We start from the raw sequence: 17,223 nt of genomic DNA on the forward strand, positions 1-17,223 counted from the left end.
ATTAGGCTTTTAAATATTTCCACTGAAAACAAACTATAATGTATATTTCAGACTACTCTTTGGGAAAAGATCATATTTAACACAGATGGGAAGATTTTTTTGTCCTATTGCCAATACATTCCCAGATTGAAGGACCTGAAAATCTCTAGGGAATTCAAAATATTCTTCTTATCCTTGCATGAAATAATTTCAACATGGCTCTTATTTTCAGTATGAAATCATGTAATTGCACACTCTGTGCACCAAAGGGCCCATCATCTGCTAGAGAGCCTAGGAACATCGTTAGCATGTCAATTAAGAGCATTAGGGGCATTATACAACTAACAGACTTCATTAATTTCTCACATATTCTAGTTTCAAAGTCAGGTCATTTCTCTGTTAAATATACCTTAAGTACTGTGTACAGTGTAAATAGAATAAGAAGTCAGTCAATCACAGAACCGTAACAAAGCTGCTAAAACAGGTGTAGATGGCCTTATTCTTGGTTTCAATCCAAATTCTGAAGGAACAGTATGGTAAACAATGAAAGAAGCATTGATTAAATAACCATTATTTTTGTCAGCTACTGTGCCAGGTGATTTACAAATATGGTTGATATAGCTGCTAATCTGTTAATTGTTTCCCCTAAAGCTTCTCCTGCTTATCTTTTAGAAATAAGTCTCTGTTCCCCACCAAGGGTTTAAGTAGAGATTAAAACTTATCACTTAATGAATAACATTTCTTACAGCTGGATGTGGCCTTTTTAATCAATGGCATCTGAGCTTAAGTGATGTTCACAATTTCCATATCATGTCTTTGTATAAGAGAATCACTTGCCTTACACTTCTCTTTCACTCTTGCCATGTGGTAAAATGAGATCACAGTGTTATTAGCAGCAGTAACTATGTGGGTGACAACAATAAAGGCTAATAAAGAAACAAGAATAGAAGGAATCTGGGTCCCTAAATGACTCTGTAGAACAGAATATATGCTGATCCATTCTCAACCATTTATTTATCTGTGGACACCTACTATGAGACAAAAATCAGCTTTAACCTGGCTTAAAGTACTTTACTTGGGGATGTCTCTTTTTCAGTAGTATTGTCTAAATGTTAATTATTTTTAAAAGTGACTCTCTGTTACATTTAAAATCTCTGAAATGTATAGTTCTTGCTTAAAACTTGGGGACAGGAAATACTATAGGCTAAAAAGCTAATGATGTTTATTGTGTTACAGCAAACATTTGGTTAAATTGCTATTGTTTATTAACCTAGAAGGCAGACAACAAGACAGTCAGTCTATAGCTGTATTGGAAATTAATGAGAATCCAGTAATTACAGGTCTCTAATAGGTTTGAAAACATTTTCAAATGTAATTAACAGGTGATGTTCTTATTCAGAGGTTTTGTCTGAGCCCTCTCATTAAGAGTTTTTCAGCCAGATATTGTAGGTCAGGCCCATGGCAAAGATTCATCTAAGGGAGCTGTTTCAAATGGCCTATGTGGATCAAATGAGACTTCCTGGGGCCAGGATTCTCACCTGGCCCTGGTTGACTAGCTCACTGCCCACCTGTGGGCAATACACGGCTGTTGACTCTATATAAAGAGCTCCACCCAGTGCTCTGGGCACAGCATGATGGCATAGCTGCAAGACTGCAGGAGAGCAGAGCAGAGGCTGGAGTGGTGGCAGTGCTGAGGACAGAGGCCCAGAGGATGGCTGTGCAGGACGACTGTGCAGAGAGGCCCAGAGGACAGCTGTGCGGACAGAGGGGCCCAGAGGCAGAGACCGGCTTGCTGCATGCAGACTCTCTCTGAGTGAACAGGATTTTAGTGACTGACTTGCCACCTGGAAATAAAAGTTGGGTATAACCCTTTCACCCCAAGAACGTTTTGCTGTCCATTTCTTTGGTCACATTGAATCCATAGCAAACTTGCCTGGGGCTGAAACCCATTGGCAAGACAGCCTCATTAAAACCAGGGGGTTACAGATGATCCAACTACAGGATTCAGTAAACAAAAGAGGATTTGCAGGCTTAAATATCATGTCAGGAATAGATCTCTAGGTTTGGTTACTCAACAGTGGAATTTTCTGGAAACGAATAGACCTGAAATCTACCACATAATTTTATTGCCAGAGAAACAAAGCTGAAGGACAAATTACCTGTAACTATTCCGTTCCTATGAAAGACCCTGGACTCCCAAATCTGCCCGAGCAGGAAGTAGAGCCCAGATACTCACCTTTCCCTGGAGAAGGCACGCACATTCCAGAGCTCACTTAGGTAAGGCCAAGCAGAAAAATTATGCATCAGTCAGCATAGCCTGAGTTTTGTGGTAAGATCAAAATATCTATAGCATAAAACCAGAAAAAAAAGTTTTATTTCTTGGACTATAATATCTGATGTGAAATCAGACATCTCTCCAGAGCAGATGGCTCCTATGTCAATACATGTGTCCACCATCAAAAAGAAGCTTCCACATATTTTACTGGCCCAAGAAAGTCATGTGGCCACATGTAACTTCATGAAGACATCGAGGAACAATTTTTCTTCTGCCTATAAGTGGAGAGGTATTTATTAATATTGAATATTAATAATATCTACCCTAAGTCAACATGAAAATATTTCTCCAAGAACAAAACCAGGAACCATAGAGAACAAGGTACAAAAGAGTTAGTTCTAGAGAAGAGAACCAGGTGCAGCCAGATGGTTAACAGAATTTACTCTACTGACAGAACAGGATTTTCCTTGATTCCTGCCTGTCAGGAATTAATAACTGAAAGTGTTTCTATTCTTTCTTTTTCCCAAATGGAATCTTTTTTATATTCAACCAGTTCCAATTCTGTCATTGTATATTCAATATGAGAAGTTAAATAGCTTTTTTTAAAATTTATAGATCAGTTTCAGAATCATATGCAAACTGAATAGAAGTGGCATCACATTATTCATAGATCCTGGATGTTGAATGGATGATGTAATTGCATGGAATTTTCAATTTTCTTCAGTGAAGAGAGAGTAAATCTGTTCTTTTATGGGAAAAATCATATGAAAAGATATATAGTAATAAAGATGATTGCAAAAAACTAAATGTCCTTGGAATCTGTTATAACCTCGCTCTTGTGACTGAACCCCTAAGGTTTTAGTTAAGCCCATGACCACCAATGGCATTCTGGATTGTCTGAGTTGCATGATAAGGCAGAATTATATGTGAAGGAGATGAAATCTCAAAGTTAAGTGTAAACGGGGTAAGAGCATCTTCAGACTGTGACAGTGTGATATCTGTGAAAGGAAGACTGGAAGGTTACATGATTAAGTAATAGGTGTCTCAGAGTTTAGTGCAATTCGAGGAAGCATATATCAGACCAATAAGGAGCCCCAGAATGTAATGATTTCCCATTACAAGAGTTCCAAGTTAAGCAGAAATGGCCTATCTCTAGTAACCCAACACATGCACATGCTGACTTGGTACAAGCCAAGGAAAGCGTGGCTTTGGCTAGAATGCTACAGAAACACAAAGGTGCAGCAACTGGATGCTGTCAGCCATTTACATTCCTCATAGCATCTTGTCTCAAAGGGAGACATGAGTTGTGTATTTCCATAATTGACATATTACTCAACTAGAAAGTACCTTTATCAGTGTTTCTTGAACCTAGATTATAGCCATTACTGATTTTGGTGAATGGAATAAAATTGTTTTGTAACTTAAGGATAACATTTTATAAGGCAATTACTTGCTTTCCATTCCCTCTTTTCCCCTCATTATAAGGATAAATATTTGGATGATACATGAAATAAGATATTATGTGATGATGAGTCAAAAAGATGTTTATGAACTTAAGGGGGGCTACTTGTCATGCTAGTTTAACTGACCATTATTTTTTTTGTTGGTATCATTAATGTACAATTACATGAACAACATTATGGTTACTAGACTCCCCCCATTATCAAGTCCACAGCACATACCTCATTACAGTCACTGTCCATCAGTGTAGTAAGATGCTATAGAATCACTACTTGTCTTCTCTGTGTTTTACAGCCTTTCCCGTGCCCCACCCCTACATTATGTGTGCTAAGCATAATGCCCCTTTTCCCCCTTTATCCCTTCCTTACTGCCCATCCTCTCCAGTCCCTATGCCTTTGGTAACTGTTAGTCCATTCTCGGATTCTGTGAGTCTGCTGCTGTTTTGTTCCTTCAGTTTTTGCTTTGTTCTTATATTCCACAGATGAGTAAAATCATTAGGTACTTGTCTTTCTCCACCTGGCTTATTTCACTGGCCATAATACACTCCAGCTTCATCCATGTTGTTGCAAATGGTGGTAGGATTTCTTTTCTTCTTATGGCTGAATGATATTCCATTGTGTATATGTGCCACCTCTTCTTTATCCATTCATCTACTGATGGACACTTAGGATGCTTCCATTTCTTGGCTATTGCAAATAGTGCTGCAATAAACATAGGGGTGCATATGTCTTTTTCATACTGGGCTGCTGCATTATTAGGGTAAATTTCTAGGTGTGGAATTCCTGGGTATAAAGGTATTTTTTTTTTCAATTTTATTTTGGTATCATTAATCTACAATTACATGAAGGACATTATGTTTACTAGGATCCCCCCTTCACCAAGTCCCCCCACATCCCCCTTCACAGTCACTGTCCATCACATAGTAAGATGCTGTAAAATCACAACTTGTCTTCTCTGTGTTGCACAGCCCTCCCCGTGCCCCCCCCACACTATACATGCTCATCGTAATGCCCCCTTTCTTTTTTTCCCACCCTTATCCCTCCCTTCCCACCCGTCCTCCCCAATCCCTTTCCCATTGGTAACTATTAGTCCCTTCTTGGGTTCTGTGCTTTTGCTTCTGTTTTGTTCCTTCAGTTTTCTTTTGTTCTTATACACCACATATGAGTGAAATCACTTGGTACTTGTCTTTCTACACCTGGCTTATTTCACTGAGCATAATACCCTCTAGCTCCATCCATGTTGTTGTGAATGGTAGGATTTTTTTTTTTCTGTAATGGCTGAGTAATACTCCAATGTGTGTATGTACCACATCTTCTTTGTCCATTCATCTACTCATGGACATTTAGGTTGCTTCCATATCTTGGCTATTGTAAATAGTGCTGCAGTAAACAGAGGGGTACATCTGTCTTATTCAAACTGGAGTGCTGCATTCTTGGGGTAAATTCCTAGAAGTGGAATTCCTGGGTCAAATGGTATTTCTATATTGAGCATTTTGAGGAACCTCCATGCTGCTTTCCAAATGGTTGAACTAATTTACATTCCCACCAGCAGTGTAGGAGGGTTCCCCTTTCTCCACAACCTCGCCAACATTTGTTGTTCTTTGACTTTTGGATGGTAGCCATCCTTACTGGTGTGAGATGATATCTCATTGCGGTTTTAATTTGCATTTCTCTGATGACAAGAAATGTGGAGCATCTTTTCATGTGTCTGTTGGCCATCTGAATTTTTTCTTTAGAGAACTGTCTATTCAACTCCTCTGCCCATTTTTTAATTGGATTATTGGCTTTTTGTTTGTTGAGGTGTGAGAGCTCTTTATATGTTTTGGATGTCAACCCTTTATCGGATCTGTCATTTATGAATATATTCTCCCATACTGTAGGACACCTTTTTGTTCTATTGATGGTGTCCTTTGCTGTACAGAAGCTTTTCAGCTTGATATAGTCCCACTTGTTCATTTTTGCTTTTGTTTTCCTTGCCCGGGGAGATATATTCATGAAGAAGTTGCTAATGTTCACATCCAACAGATTTTTGCCTATGTTTTTTTCTAAGAGTTTTATGGTTCCATAACTTGTATTCAGGTCTTTGTTTGATCCATTTCGAATTTACTTTTGTGTATGGGGTTAGACAGTGATCCAGTTTCATTCTCTTACATGCAGCTGTCCAGTTTTGCCAACACCAGCTATTGAAGAGGCTGTCATTTCCCCATTGTATATCCATGACTCCTTTATTGTATATTAATTGACCATATATGTTTGGGTTAATATCTGGACTCTCTATTGTGTTCCACTGGCCTTTGGGTCTGTTGTTGTGCCAGTACCAAATTGTCTTGATTACTATGGCTTTGTAGTAGAGCTTGAAGTTGGGGACCGAGATCCCCTCTGCTTTATTCTTCCTTCTCAGGATTGCTTTGGCTATTCGGGGTCTTTTGTGGTTCCATATGAATTTTAGAACTATTTGTTCCAGTTCATTGAAGAATGCTGTTGGTATTTTGATAGGGATTGTATTGAATCTGTAGATTGCTTTAGGCAGGATGGCCATTTTGACAATATTAATTCTTCCTACCCAAGAGCATGGGATTAGTTTCCATTTCTTAATGTCCTCTTTAATTTCTCTTAAGAGTGTCTTGTAGTTTTCAGGGTATAGGTCTTTAACTTCCTGGGTTAAGTCTATTACTAGGTATTTTATTCTTTTTGATGCAATTGTGAATGGAATTGTTTTCCTGATTTCTCTTTCTTCTAGTTCATCGTTAGTGTATAGGAAAGCAACATATTTATCTGTATTAATTTTGTATTCTGCTACTTTGCTGAATTCAGATATTAGTTCTAGTAATTTTGGAGTGGAGTCTTCAGGGGTTTTATGTACAATATTACATCATCTGTAAATAGTGAGAGCTTGATTTCTTCCTTACTAATGTTGCTGCCCTTTATTTCTTTATTTTGTCTAATGCTGTGGCTAGGACCTCCAGTACTATGTTGAATAAAAGTGGGGAGAGTGGGCATACCTGTCTTGTTCCCAATCTCAGGTGAAAAGCTTTCAGCTTCTTGCTGTTAAGTATAATGTTGGCTGTGGGTTTGTCATATATGGTCTTTATTATGTTGAGGTACTTGCCCTCTGTATCTATTTTGTTGAGAGTTTTTATCATGAATAGTTGTTGAATTTTATCAAATGTTTTTCATCATCTATGGAGTTGATCATGTGTTTTTTTTCCTTCTTTTTGTTGATGTGGTGGATGATGTTGATGGATTTTCGAATGTTGTACCATCCTTGCATCCCTGGGATGAATCCCAGTTGGTCATGGTTTATGATCTTTTTGATGTATTTTTGAATTCGGTTTGCTAATATTTTGTTGAGTATTTTTGCATCTACGTTCATCAGGAATATTGGTCTGTAGTTTTCTTTTTTGGTGGGGTCTTTGCCTAGTTTTGGTATTAGGGTGATGTTGGCTTCATAGAATGAGTTTGGGAGTATTCCCTCCTCTTCTATTTTTTGGAAAACTTTAAGGAGACTGGGTATTATGTTTTCTCTGTATGTCTAATAAAATTCCGAGGTAAATCCATCTGGCCCGGGGGTTTGGTTCTTTGGTAGTTTTTTGATTACCGCTTCAATTTCGTTGCTGGTAATTGGTCTCTTTAGATTTTCTGTTTCTTCCTTGGTCAGGCTTGGAAGGTTGTATTTTTCTAGAAGTTGTCCATTTCTTCTCGGTTATCCATTTTGCTAGCATATAATTTTTCTTAGTATTCTTTAATAATTCTTTTTATTTCTGTGGTGTCTGTAGTGATTTTACCTTTCTCATTTCTGATTCTGCTTATGTGTGTATATTCTTTTCCTCTTAATAAGGCTGGCTAGGGTTTATCTATTTTGTTTATTTTCTCAAAGAACCAGCTCTTGGTTTCATTGAATTTTTCTATTGTTTTGTTTTTCTCTATTTTATTTATTTCTTCTCTGATCTTTATTATGTCCCTCCTTTTGCTGACTTTTGGCCTTATTTGTTCTTCATTTTCCAGTTTCAATAATTGTGACTTTAGACTATTTATTTGAGATTGTTCTTACTTCTTTAAATAGGCCTGGATTGCTATACACTTTTCTCTTAGCACTGCCTTCGCTGCATCTTACAGTATTTGGGGTGTTGTTTTGTTTTTTTCATTTGTCTCCATACATTGCTTGATCTCTGTTTTAATTTGGTCATTGATCCTTTGATTATTTAGGAGCATGTTGTTAAGCCTCCATGTGTTTGTGAGCCTTTTTGTTTTCTTTGTACAATTTATTTCTAGTTTTATCTTTGTGATCTAAGAAGTTGGTTGGTAGAATTTCAATATTTTTGAATTTACTGAGGCTCTTTTTGTGTACTAGTTTTGGTCTATTCTGGAAAATATTCCATGTGCACTTGAGAAAAATGTGTATCCCTCTGCTTTTGCATGTAGAGCTCTGTAGATATCTATTAGGTTCTTCTGTTCTAGTGTGTTGTTCAGTGCTTGTCTCCTTATTTTCTGTCTGGTTGATCTGTCCTTTGGAGTGAGTGGTGTGTTGACATCTCCTAAAATGAATGCATTGCATTCTATTTCCTCCTTTAATTCTGTTAGTATTTGTTTCACATATGTTGGTGCTCCTGTGTTGGGTGCATAGATATTTATAATATTTATATCCTCTTGTTAGACTGTCCCCTTTATCATTATGTTTGTCTTTATCTCTTGTTACTTGCTTTGTTTTGGAGTCTATTTTGTCTGATACAAATACTGCAACACCTGCTTTTTTCTCTCTTTTGTTTGCATGAAATTTATTTTTCCATCCCTTCACTTTTGGTCTGTGTATGTCTTTGGGTTTGAGGTGAGTCTCTTGTAAGCAGCATATAGATGGGTCTTGCTTTTTTATCTACTCTATTACTTTGTGTCTTTTGATTGGTGCATTCAGTCCATTTACATTTAGGGTGATTATCAATAGATATGTACTTATTGTCATTGCAGGCTTTGGATTGTGGTTACCACATGCTCAAGGGGAGCTTCTTTACTATCTAACAGTCTAACTTTATCTCATTTATTATGCTATTATAAACCTAGTCTGATGATTCTTTATATTTCTCCATTATTCTTCCTCCTCAACTCTTTATTGTTAGGTGTTTTAATCTGTACTTTTTTCTGTTTCCCTTGACTACTTTTGTAAATAGCTGATTTTATTTTTTGCCTTTAGTTAGTATTTGGTTGGTCTGCTTTCTTTGCTGTTATTTTATTTTCTCTAGTGACATCTATTTAGTCTTAGGAGTGCTCCCATCTAGAGCAGTCCCTTTAAAATGCCCTGTAGAGGTGGTTTGTGGGAGGCAAATTCCCTCAACTTTTGCTTGTCTGGAAATTGTTTAATCCCTCCTTCAAATTTAAATGATAATCTAGCTGGATACAGTATTCTTGGTTCAGGGCCCTTCTGTTTCATTGCATCAAATATATCATGCCATTCTCTTCAAGCCTGAAAGATTTCTGTTAAGAAATCTGATGATAACCTGATGGGTTTTCCTTTAAAGGTGACCTTTTCTCTCTCTCTCTGGCTGCCTTCAATTCCCTGGCCTTGTCTTTGATCTTTGCCATTTTAATTATTATATGTCTTGGTGTTGTCCTCCTTGGGTCCCTTGTGTTGGGAAATCTGTGGGCTTCCATGGTCTGAGAGACTGTTTCCACCCCCAGCATGGGGGAGTTTTCAGCAATTATTTCTTCAAAGACAGTTTCTGTCCCTTTTTCTTTCTCTTCTTCTGGTACCCCTATAATGTGAATGTTGTTCCATTTGGACAGTAACACAGTTCCCTTAATATTCTTTCATCCCTAGAGATCCTTATATCTCTCTCTGCCTCAGCTTCTCTGTATCCTGTTCTCTGATTTCTATTCCATTAACAATCTCTTGTACCTCATCCAGTCTGCTCTTAAGTCTTTCTATTGATTGTTTCATATCTGTGACCTCCCTCAGGACTTCGTCCCTTAGCTCTTGCATATTCTCTGCAGCTCCATCAGCATGGTTATGACTTTTATTTTGAATTCTTTTTCAGGAAGATTGGTTATATCTATCTCACCAGGCCCTCTCTCTGACACTATTTGAGTTATTTTGGGCTGGACCAGGTTCTTCTGCCTTTTCATGGCAATAGAAGTGATTGCTGGCAATGGCATGTGTGTCAGCTGGGAGAACAAAGTCCCTTCCTGCTTGCTGGTGCCAGGTACCTGCACACAGGGAATAGGCTCTGGATTAATCTCCTGAGCTGCTGTGGGCAGGGTGGCCCTCTGGATAGCCTAGGCTACTGAGGGGGATCCCAATCAAGTGGCTTGTATTCACCTGCATGAATAGTGCCCCTTCTTCCTTTTTGGACCTTGTTCCAGCTTCCTCTGCCTGTGTGGGGCAGCTGTGTGTAGGCAGCAGCCTGTGGGTCTGGCCCAGTTAGCTGCGTGCTGGCAGAAGTCTCTGTATGTTTGCTGTGGGTGGGGCTGCTCCCCGGATGGTCTACAGTGTTCATGAGTCAGCTGGTTTGCTTGCAGTGCTGGAGGTGGGGAATGAATGGCAGGCTACTTATCACTGTGAGGGGCTTCGGAGTTGCATTGCCCCTCAAGGGATTAGGGCACCTAAAGTTCCTTAAGATTCCAAACTGCTGGGCAGAGTGTGCTGCAATGATTTTGTCTGCCTGTTAAACCCTTGACCCTTTAAAACTTTTAAAGTGCCCACTTTTCTTTTGCTCTAGGGTAGCTGGCTGTGGGGACCTGCTCACTGTCTCTATCTCGGATTTTACTTTTCTGTTTCTCTAATATCCAGTACACCATGTGATGTGTGTCTGTGCTCCCGGTGCAGATTACTAGGGCTGGTTACTTAGCAGTCCTGTGCTTCCACTCCCTCCCCACTCTGATTCTTTTCCTCCCCCGGGTGAGCTGGGGTGGGGGGAGTACTCAGGTCCTGCCGGGTCACGGCTTTGTATCTTATCCTTTTTGTGAGATGCTGAGTTGGCAGATGTAGCCTGGCTGGTGTACTGTATCTTTTGGTCTCTCTCGTAGAAATAGTTGTATTTGCTGTATTTTCAAAATATGTATATAGTTTGGAGAGGAGATTTCCGCCACCCTACTCACGCTGCCATCTTGAGCACCCCCCTCTAATTGTCCATTCTTAAACCAGCCTCCTATCTATAGACTTCCACTTGAGAGATATTTACACATGTATCTCATTTTGTGCAGAGATCTTGGAGTTTCTTTGTAGTAGCAATTAAACCTACCTAATAAAAAACAAAACAAAACAGTACTTCAATGCTTAATACAAACAAACATTACCCCAATATAAAAGCAGAGTTTATCAAGATCCAGAAATTCACTCCTCAAGGTTGTGAACTAGCACTCAGATTCAAATTGTAGAGCAAGTCTTAACTGAAGATATGATTAGTGCTTAAAAACCCTTCCAAGATTCATCAAACTAGAGTTCCATTTTTGGCTCCATTATTATGATTATCTGTGTGATCTTTAACCACTCTAAACCTCAAATTCCTATCTCTACTTTTATAAGATTATGAAGATTAATTAAATAAGCAATGAGAATAGTATTTCCAATAAATATAGAAATTACCTATTAATCATAATTATTCAATGTTAGTAGTATACTTTTTCTCTGCCTCTTCCATTACTCTTATTCTCAAGTATTCCAAATCTACATTTGTCTGCACCCCCTTTTTGTAGATTCACAAATACAGTTGCTAATATTTCTAAATAGCCCCACTATACTTTTAAATGGAATTATCCCTTACCCATATATCCATTTATTTTATAAAGTAAAACAAAAACACAGAACATACTATTTGATAACTCAGTATGAAATACAAAAATGTATTTTATTAATTTGAAATGCACAGAAATGACAGAAAAGTTCAATTAGTATGGAGAAATGTCAGAAAAGAAAGATTAAAGTAGAGGGCAATAAAAAAATGTGACTAGCAATGAACTATCAATAAACATATGGATCTCTTAATAAAACATGAACAGTGACTCAGTCAAAACACCCAGGAAATACACAAGATGTAAATTCTATTTGTCAGTGTAAGAAAGATATTGTCCATGAGAAAAATACAGATTTAAAGTTAGGAAATTAAGGGTTTCTTTTTAAGTGAATGATTGTTCAAATATATTTTTAGGAATATAGACATGGGAGGATCCTAAATGAATTCCATATGAGAAATTAAACAGCCAAATCTATTAAAGTCAATGTGTTTTGAATATATTTATTTAGGTGAAAACTGGATTCTATGAATACTGATACAGGGAAGGAAAATAATAAAATGCATATATATTTTATGTCAATGAGATTTTGGAGAACGTCTTTGAAAAACCTGTAATTTTAATGGGGGCATTGGGTTAAAAATGCATTTGGATTCTGAAGAACAAGACTGGAATTGACTTAAGGTGTTTCCCTGTAGAGACAGCATGTTCTTCCACAAATTTGTACACACCATCTGTGACAAACACACAAGTACCTAGTAACTGTGAGAGGTTAACTAAGCTCTCTTGGTCTACATCATTTTCCTCTAAATTGCTGCTCTAGATGTTTGTTTATAACCATCAGAACATGTAAGCTCATTATTTTCTTTTTTTTTTGTTTTGTTTGTTTTCTTATTTGTCTAACACTGAAGATAAATCTTAAGATCTAAATCAGTTCTAGTTTGAGCAGAATGTAGCTATCATTATCAAAAACATTTATTATTTTTCCATTGGTTATATGAAGTGGTGTAAAGTAAATTAAACTGACTCAATACCTTTGCCTCTATATCTGGTAAAAATGGAAATATTCTTCCTACATGCAAAGCTAATCCCACCCTCTTTACACTGTATCCTATCACCTCCTTCGAAGACTTGGACTAAATCTTTCTCATCATTTTTTAACCATGCCCCAAGTTTTGAGGGGAAAAATATCTTCCTTAAACCCACATGCCTGTTGTAAATACAGATGGTCCCGACTTACGATATTTCGACTTACAATTTTCAATTTCACCATGGTGTAAAAGCGATACCTATTGGTAGAATCCATACTTTGAATTTTGGATTCTGGTATTTTCTTGGACTACTGATAAGTCATGTGATATTCTTCCACGGTGCTGGGCGGTGGTGGTGGCCAGCAGCAGCTCCTGGTGAGACAGGCCATCACCATGGTAAACAAGAGATATAACCATTCTGTACCTATACAACCTTTGTTTCTGTTTTTGTTTTTACTTTCAGTACAGTGTTCAATAAATTACATGATAGTTAATATTTTATTATAAAACAGGCTGTGTGTTAGATGATTTTGCCCAACTGTAGGCTAATGTAAGGTTTCTGAGCACTTTAAGGTAGGCTAGACTAAGCTAGGATGTTGAATAGTTTAGATGTACTAAACGAATTTTCAATTTATGATGGGCTTATTGGCACATAACCCTATTGTAAGTTGAAGAATACCTTTAATTGTCTCTTTCATTCCCACTAAGTCTTGTTTCCAATTTTTCTTCTATTCAGTTCTCAGATTCTTGCTCAATCTGGTGTCTACATTTTAGTGTTTACTGAAATCTGCTTAAAGTTGTGAATGCTTGCTTTGTAGAAAAACTGACTTTCAGTTGTTTTGTTTTGTTTTGATTTGACACTATGACTACTTTTTCCTTCACATACTTTTTTGCCTTGAGATTTGGAATAACACATTCCCACATGTTCCCCTACATATTTAGAAAGTTCTTCTCCATCTCTTTCATGGCTCTTTCCTCTGCTCAATTCTTCTCTCTTGGTGTTCTCCAGTTTTCAACATCCACCATCATGTATTCTAATGACACATTCCTCTTGGTGAAAACATCGATTTCTATAACTTCACTCATGAATTATATGCTCAAGACTGTCAAATTTTTTAATCTGCTGAGAGTTTTGTTCTGCAATCATATTTACACATTTCAATCTGTAATAGAAATTTTGATTTGGACATCCTCTGAGAAACTTTTTAATCAATGTGTCCTCAAATCAATTATCTCCCCTTTATCACACACAAAAAAATCGCCTTTTTCTTGTTTAAGGCCAAAGAACCTTGTGTACTAGCCAAAATCTAAAGCCAGAAATCTAATTTTCAGTTGCAATATTTTCCTTCTCTTTCATCCCTGTGTCCAGGCAATGATCGAAGTGTTCCCCATTCTTGTTTCCTTTGACTCTTACTTCATATGGAAGTCATGTCTCACCAGATTAATTTCACAGCCTTTTACTTGATCTTTCTTTTTCTGTATTTGTCTTTTCTCCATTTTCCATATTGCTGTCAAAATAGTCTTTCTTCCAACATGATCTTAACATTCCCTTTCATAGCTCTTCATTGATGGGAGGATCAATAATAATCTTTAGGAAGATTCCAAATAAACTTTAGGAAGAGCACATTACCAAAGATATCATACAAGTAACCATGTTGAACCAATATACAGATTATTTTACATGAAAACTTGACAAGCAGATAGACATAAAATTTCCCTTATGATTCTGGAATGTATCTTGTCTCACTCTAGCATCTTGTATCAAACTTGTAGACATATAGGTTTAATGTAATACAATGGGAACTGGGTTGGAAGCACAAAGAACTCAGTTCAAGCTCTATTCATGTTCCTATTTTAAAGCACTGCTATACAGACAGACTAAGGTAAAAGTACTTTTACCTCTGTATAAATAATTTCAAATATTAATACCCTTTTTTCATATCACTGTTCTCTGCCCTTTTTCACTAACTTATTTTGGTCATGATTTTCAATTTTGCTTCTTCTAACCCTACTATTTGCTGTAATTAAAACCTGATTCCTTCCCTGAATCTTCAAATAATCTTTATCAAAATCACTGTTGGAGATTCCTTAAGACTTCCTAGAATATAACAACAGCTGTTTCACATTTTCTCCCTTGTCAATCTCCTGCATTTGTGTTAGCAAACTGATAAATTCTTTTAACCATTCAGAGTTCTAAACCATATAGTTACTTAATGCCTGTGCACACCCCTTCTTTCTTGCCACATTAGGAACTAACATTACATATCAAACTTATATAAGGGATCTTTAATTCATGTATAACACCTGTTTCTCTCAAGTCATTATTCACTTTACATTTGCCCTGATCCAATTTTTGCTCTGGAATCAGTTGTCATATTGTATGACACCAAATACGTGTTCCTAAATGAAAGAAGTCAAATCAAGATATACACTGAGCCCTGTCATGTGCTCTGGTGGTGGTGTGTGCTGCACCTGACATAAGAGATAAGTGAGTCAGGGCTATCACAAAGATAGTATACCAACAAAGATAATACAGATATTTTAAGGAAATCGACACTAACTTAGGTAAAGTTGGATGTAGTTTAGGGAGAAGGTTGGTGGCAGGATAAATGAAAGGGCAGATTGTATTGCAGAGAATATAAAACAAGGAAGAAATGAAGTTTTTCTATTTCATTTGTTGCTGTGTGTGTGTGTGTCTGTGTGTGTGTGTTCATTTCTTTATCTCAGTGATTAGAAGAATACCTAGCAGAGTGAGCACCGATTGTTTTTTCTTTTCATAAATTGTTTCCCTTGGTGGCAAAAGACAAGGCTTCGAAGGCGATCTGAAGTTTGAAAAGATAACCATAATTTTAATAAACAGTTATAGAAAATTATAGGTTTATTAGAAACTGATAATTATGGGCCCTCTCCTACCAAGCTCTCTATGAAAGAAAAGCAATAATGAATTAGAGAAGTCCTTTTTTTCCTGTTTTGTGGGAGTATGGATGTTGGAGAAGTCAGAAATATAGTTTGGTTACATATTCCACGAGATTTTGAATGCAGATTAAAGAATCTCTACCTGTTTGGGCAGCAATAGAAAACACTAATGATTTTGGAGTGAAGTAAGATTATGGGTTGAATTATATTCTCAAATGATAATTATGCAAGTGATCTAAATGCTTATTTGAAGGAGGAATATATAGGGGAAGAGACCATTAATGAAACAGGTCAAAATGTGATTCTTCCTATTTCAGAGGTGGTTCAGGCTAAAAAGGTCAATACTAAAATATAGATGCAAACACCCTTACATACTAAATCAAGTTGCTGAGCCACCTATGCAGGATATGCTAAGAGAGTATGAAAAGTGGTTCTTCTATCATTATCTTTCACTCTCTATCAGGCAATATGTGAAAGGTTCTACTCAGAAAGGCAGACAAGAGCCAAGCACCTTCCTGCCTAGCCAGGAAGAGTGAGTGGTGGCCACCTGGGCTTTGGTATCTCTGGGATGTCCTGTGGAATTTCTCTCTTTGAATCTATACCGTATACAATATTTGAGCTACCTAATGAAACCTTAGTTCTACTCATTATTGAATGAGTTATATTCCACAATGGTGAGATCAAATTTAATCTTTCTTAGTTATGAGAATCAGACTTTAAGGAGGTATGTTCAAATTGAAATGTATACAAGGAAAATAAATGGTTCTGAAAACTGTTGGAAGCTGAACTTGCTAGCTTGAAGATGAAATGGCTCAAGATGGGAGGAATGGTAGAATATGTTGGTTGCTTTTAATTATTTGAAAGGCTCAAGTGTGGATGGGATCAGATACAATGGTCCCCACAGATAGTAGATCTCATAAACTAGAAGACTAATAATTTCCATTTAAGACAGGGATGTACTTTTACAGTTGTCTGCCTCAGAAAGTGCTAGACTCCTATCATTGACGATCTCAAAGCATAGCCTGACAAAACAGGCATTTGCAGAGGAATTACACATCAGAAAATTAATATCCTTTAAGATCTCATCTCAGCCTGATATATTATAAACAGTACTTGTGGTTAACTTCTGAAAATGAGGTCTGAACATCTAAGAGGAAGTTATATTCTTATCATGTAAATGTCCTGCTCATTCATCGGTGACAAATTATGAAACCAGTTTATTTGCATTACTTGTGAATAAAATTTCTTTAGGTTAACATCGTTAATTTTTTCAGCATTGCTGTAAATCTTCATCTCAGAGGGGTTCCATTACCTTGGTAGAATTTGTATTTCATTTAGCTCTACCACATGGTGAAATCTGTAGTTTCATAATTTATCAGATGTGAGCCAGCCAATGGATCTTTTGAACTTTCCATTTTGCGTTCGCTTGACTGCTTTCAGCCTTTGTTCTGTATCATGAAAAGGGTCTTAACATGTGGAAGAAATCATCAAAAACTTGAATAAGATTTGATTCTGGACATATAAACTCGAACAAATTCTCAACAATGACAGGACTATCAAAGGAGTATGGCATCCCTCTGGGCAGCTTGTCCTGGACAGCCCCCCAGCTGACTGATTGCAGGCAAGTGAACGGACGCCAGCGTAAGGAAGCAGTTTCTGACCAGTCACTCTCCACAGGGCAGTAAGCCAAGGGTCCAGATGTAATGGCCGCTGCGGTTGTCTCGCTGAAAAAAGTGTGTCAACCAAGTAACTGGGACCTGCAACTATACTATTCCCTCTAGGCACACTGTGTTTTTCATTTTATTTCCGGGGAAAAATTAGGATCCAACAGCCCAAAGAGTTA

This window comes from Manis javanica, chromosome 10 (assembly GCF_040802235.1).
Source record: "Manis javanica isolate MJ-LG chromosome 10, MJ_LKY, whole genome shotgun sequence".
Lineage (NCBI taxonomy): Eukaryota > Metazoa > Chordata > Mammalia > Pholidota > Manidae > Manis > Manis javanica.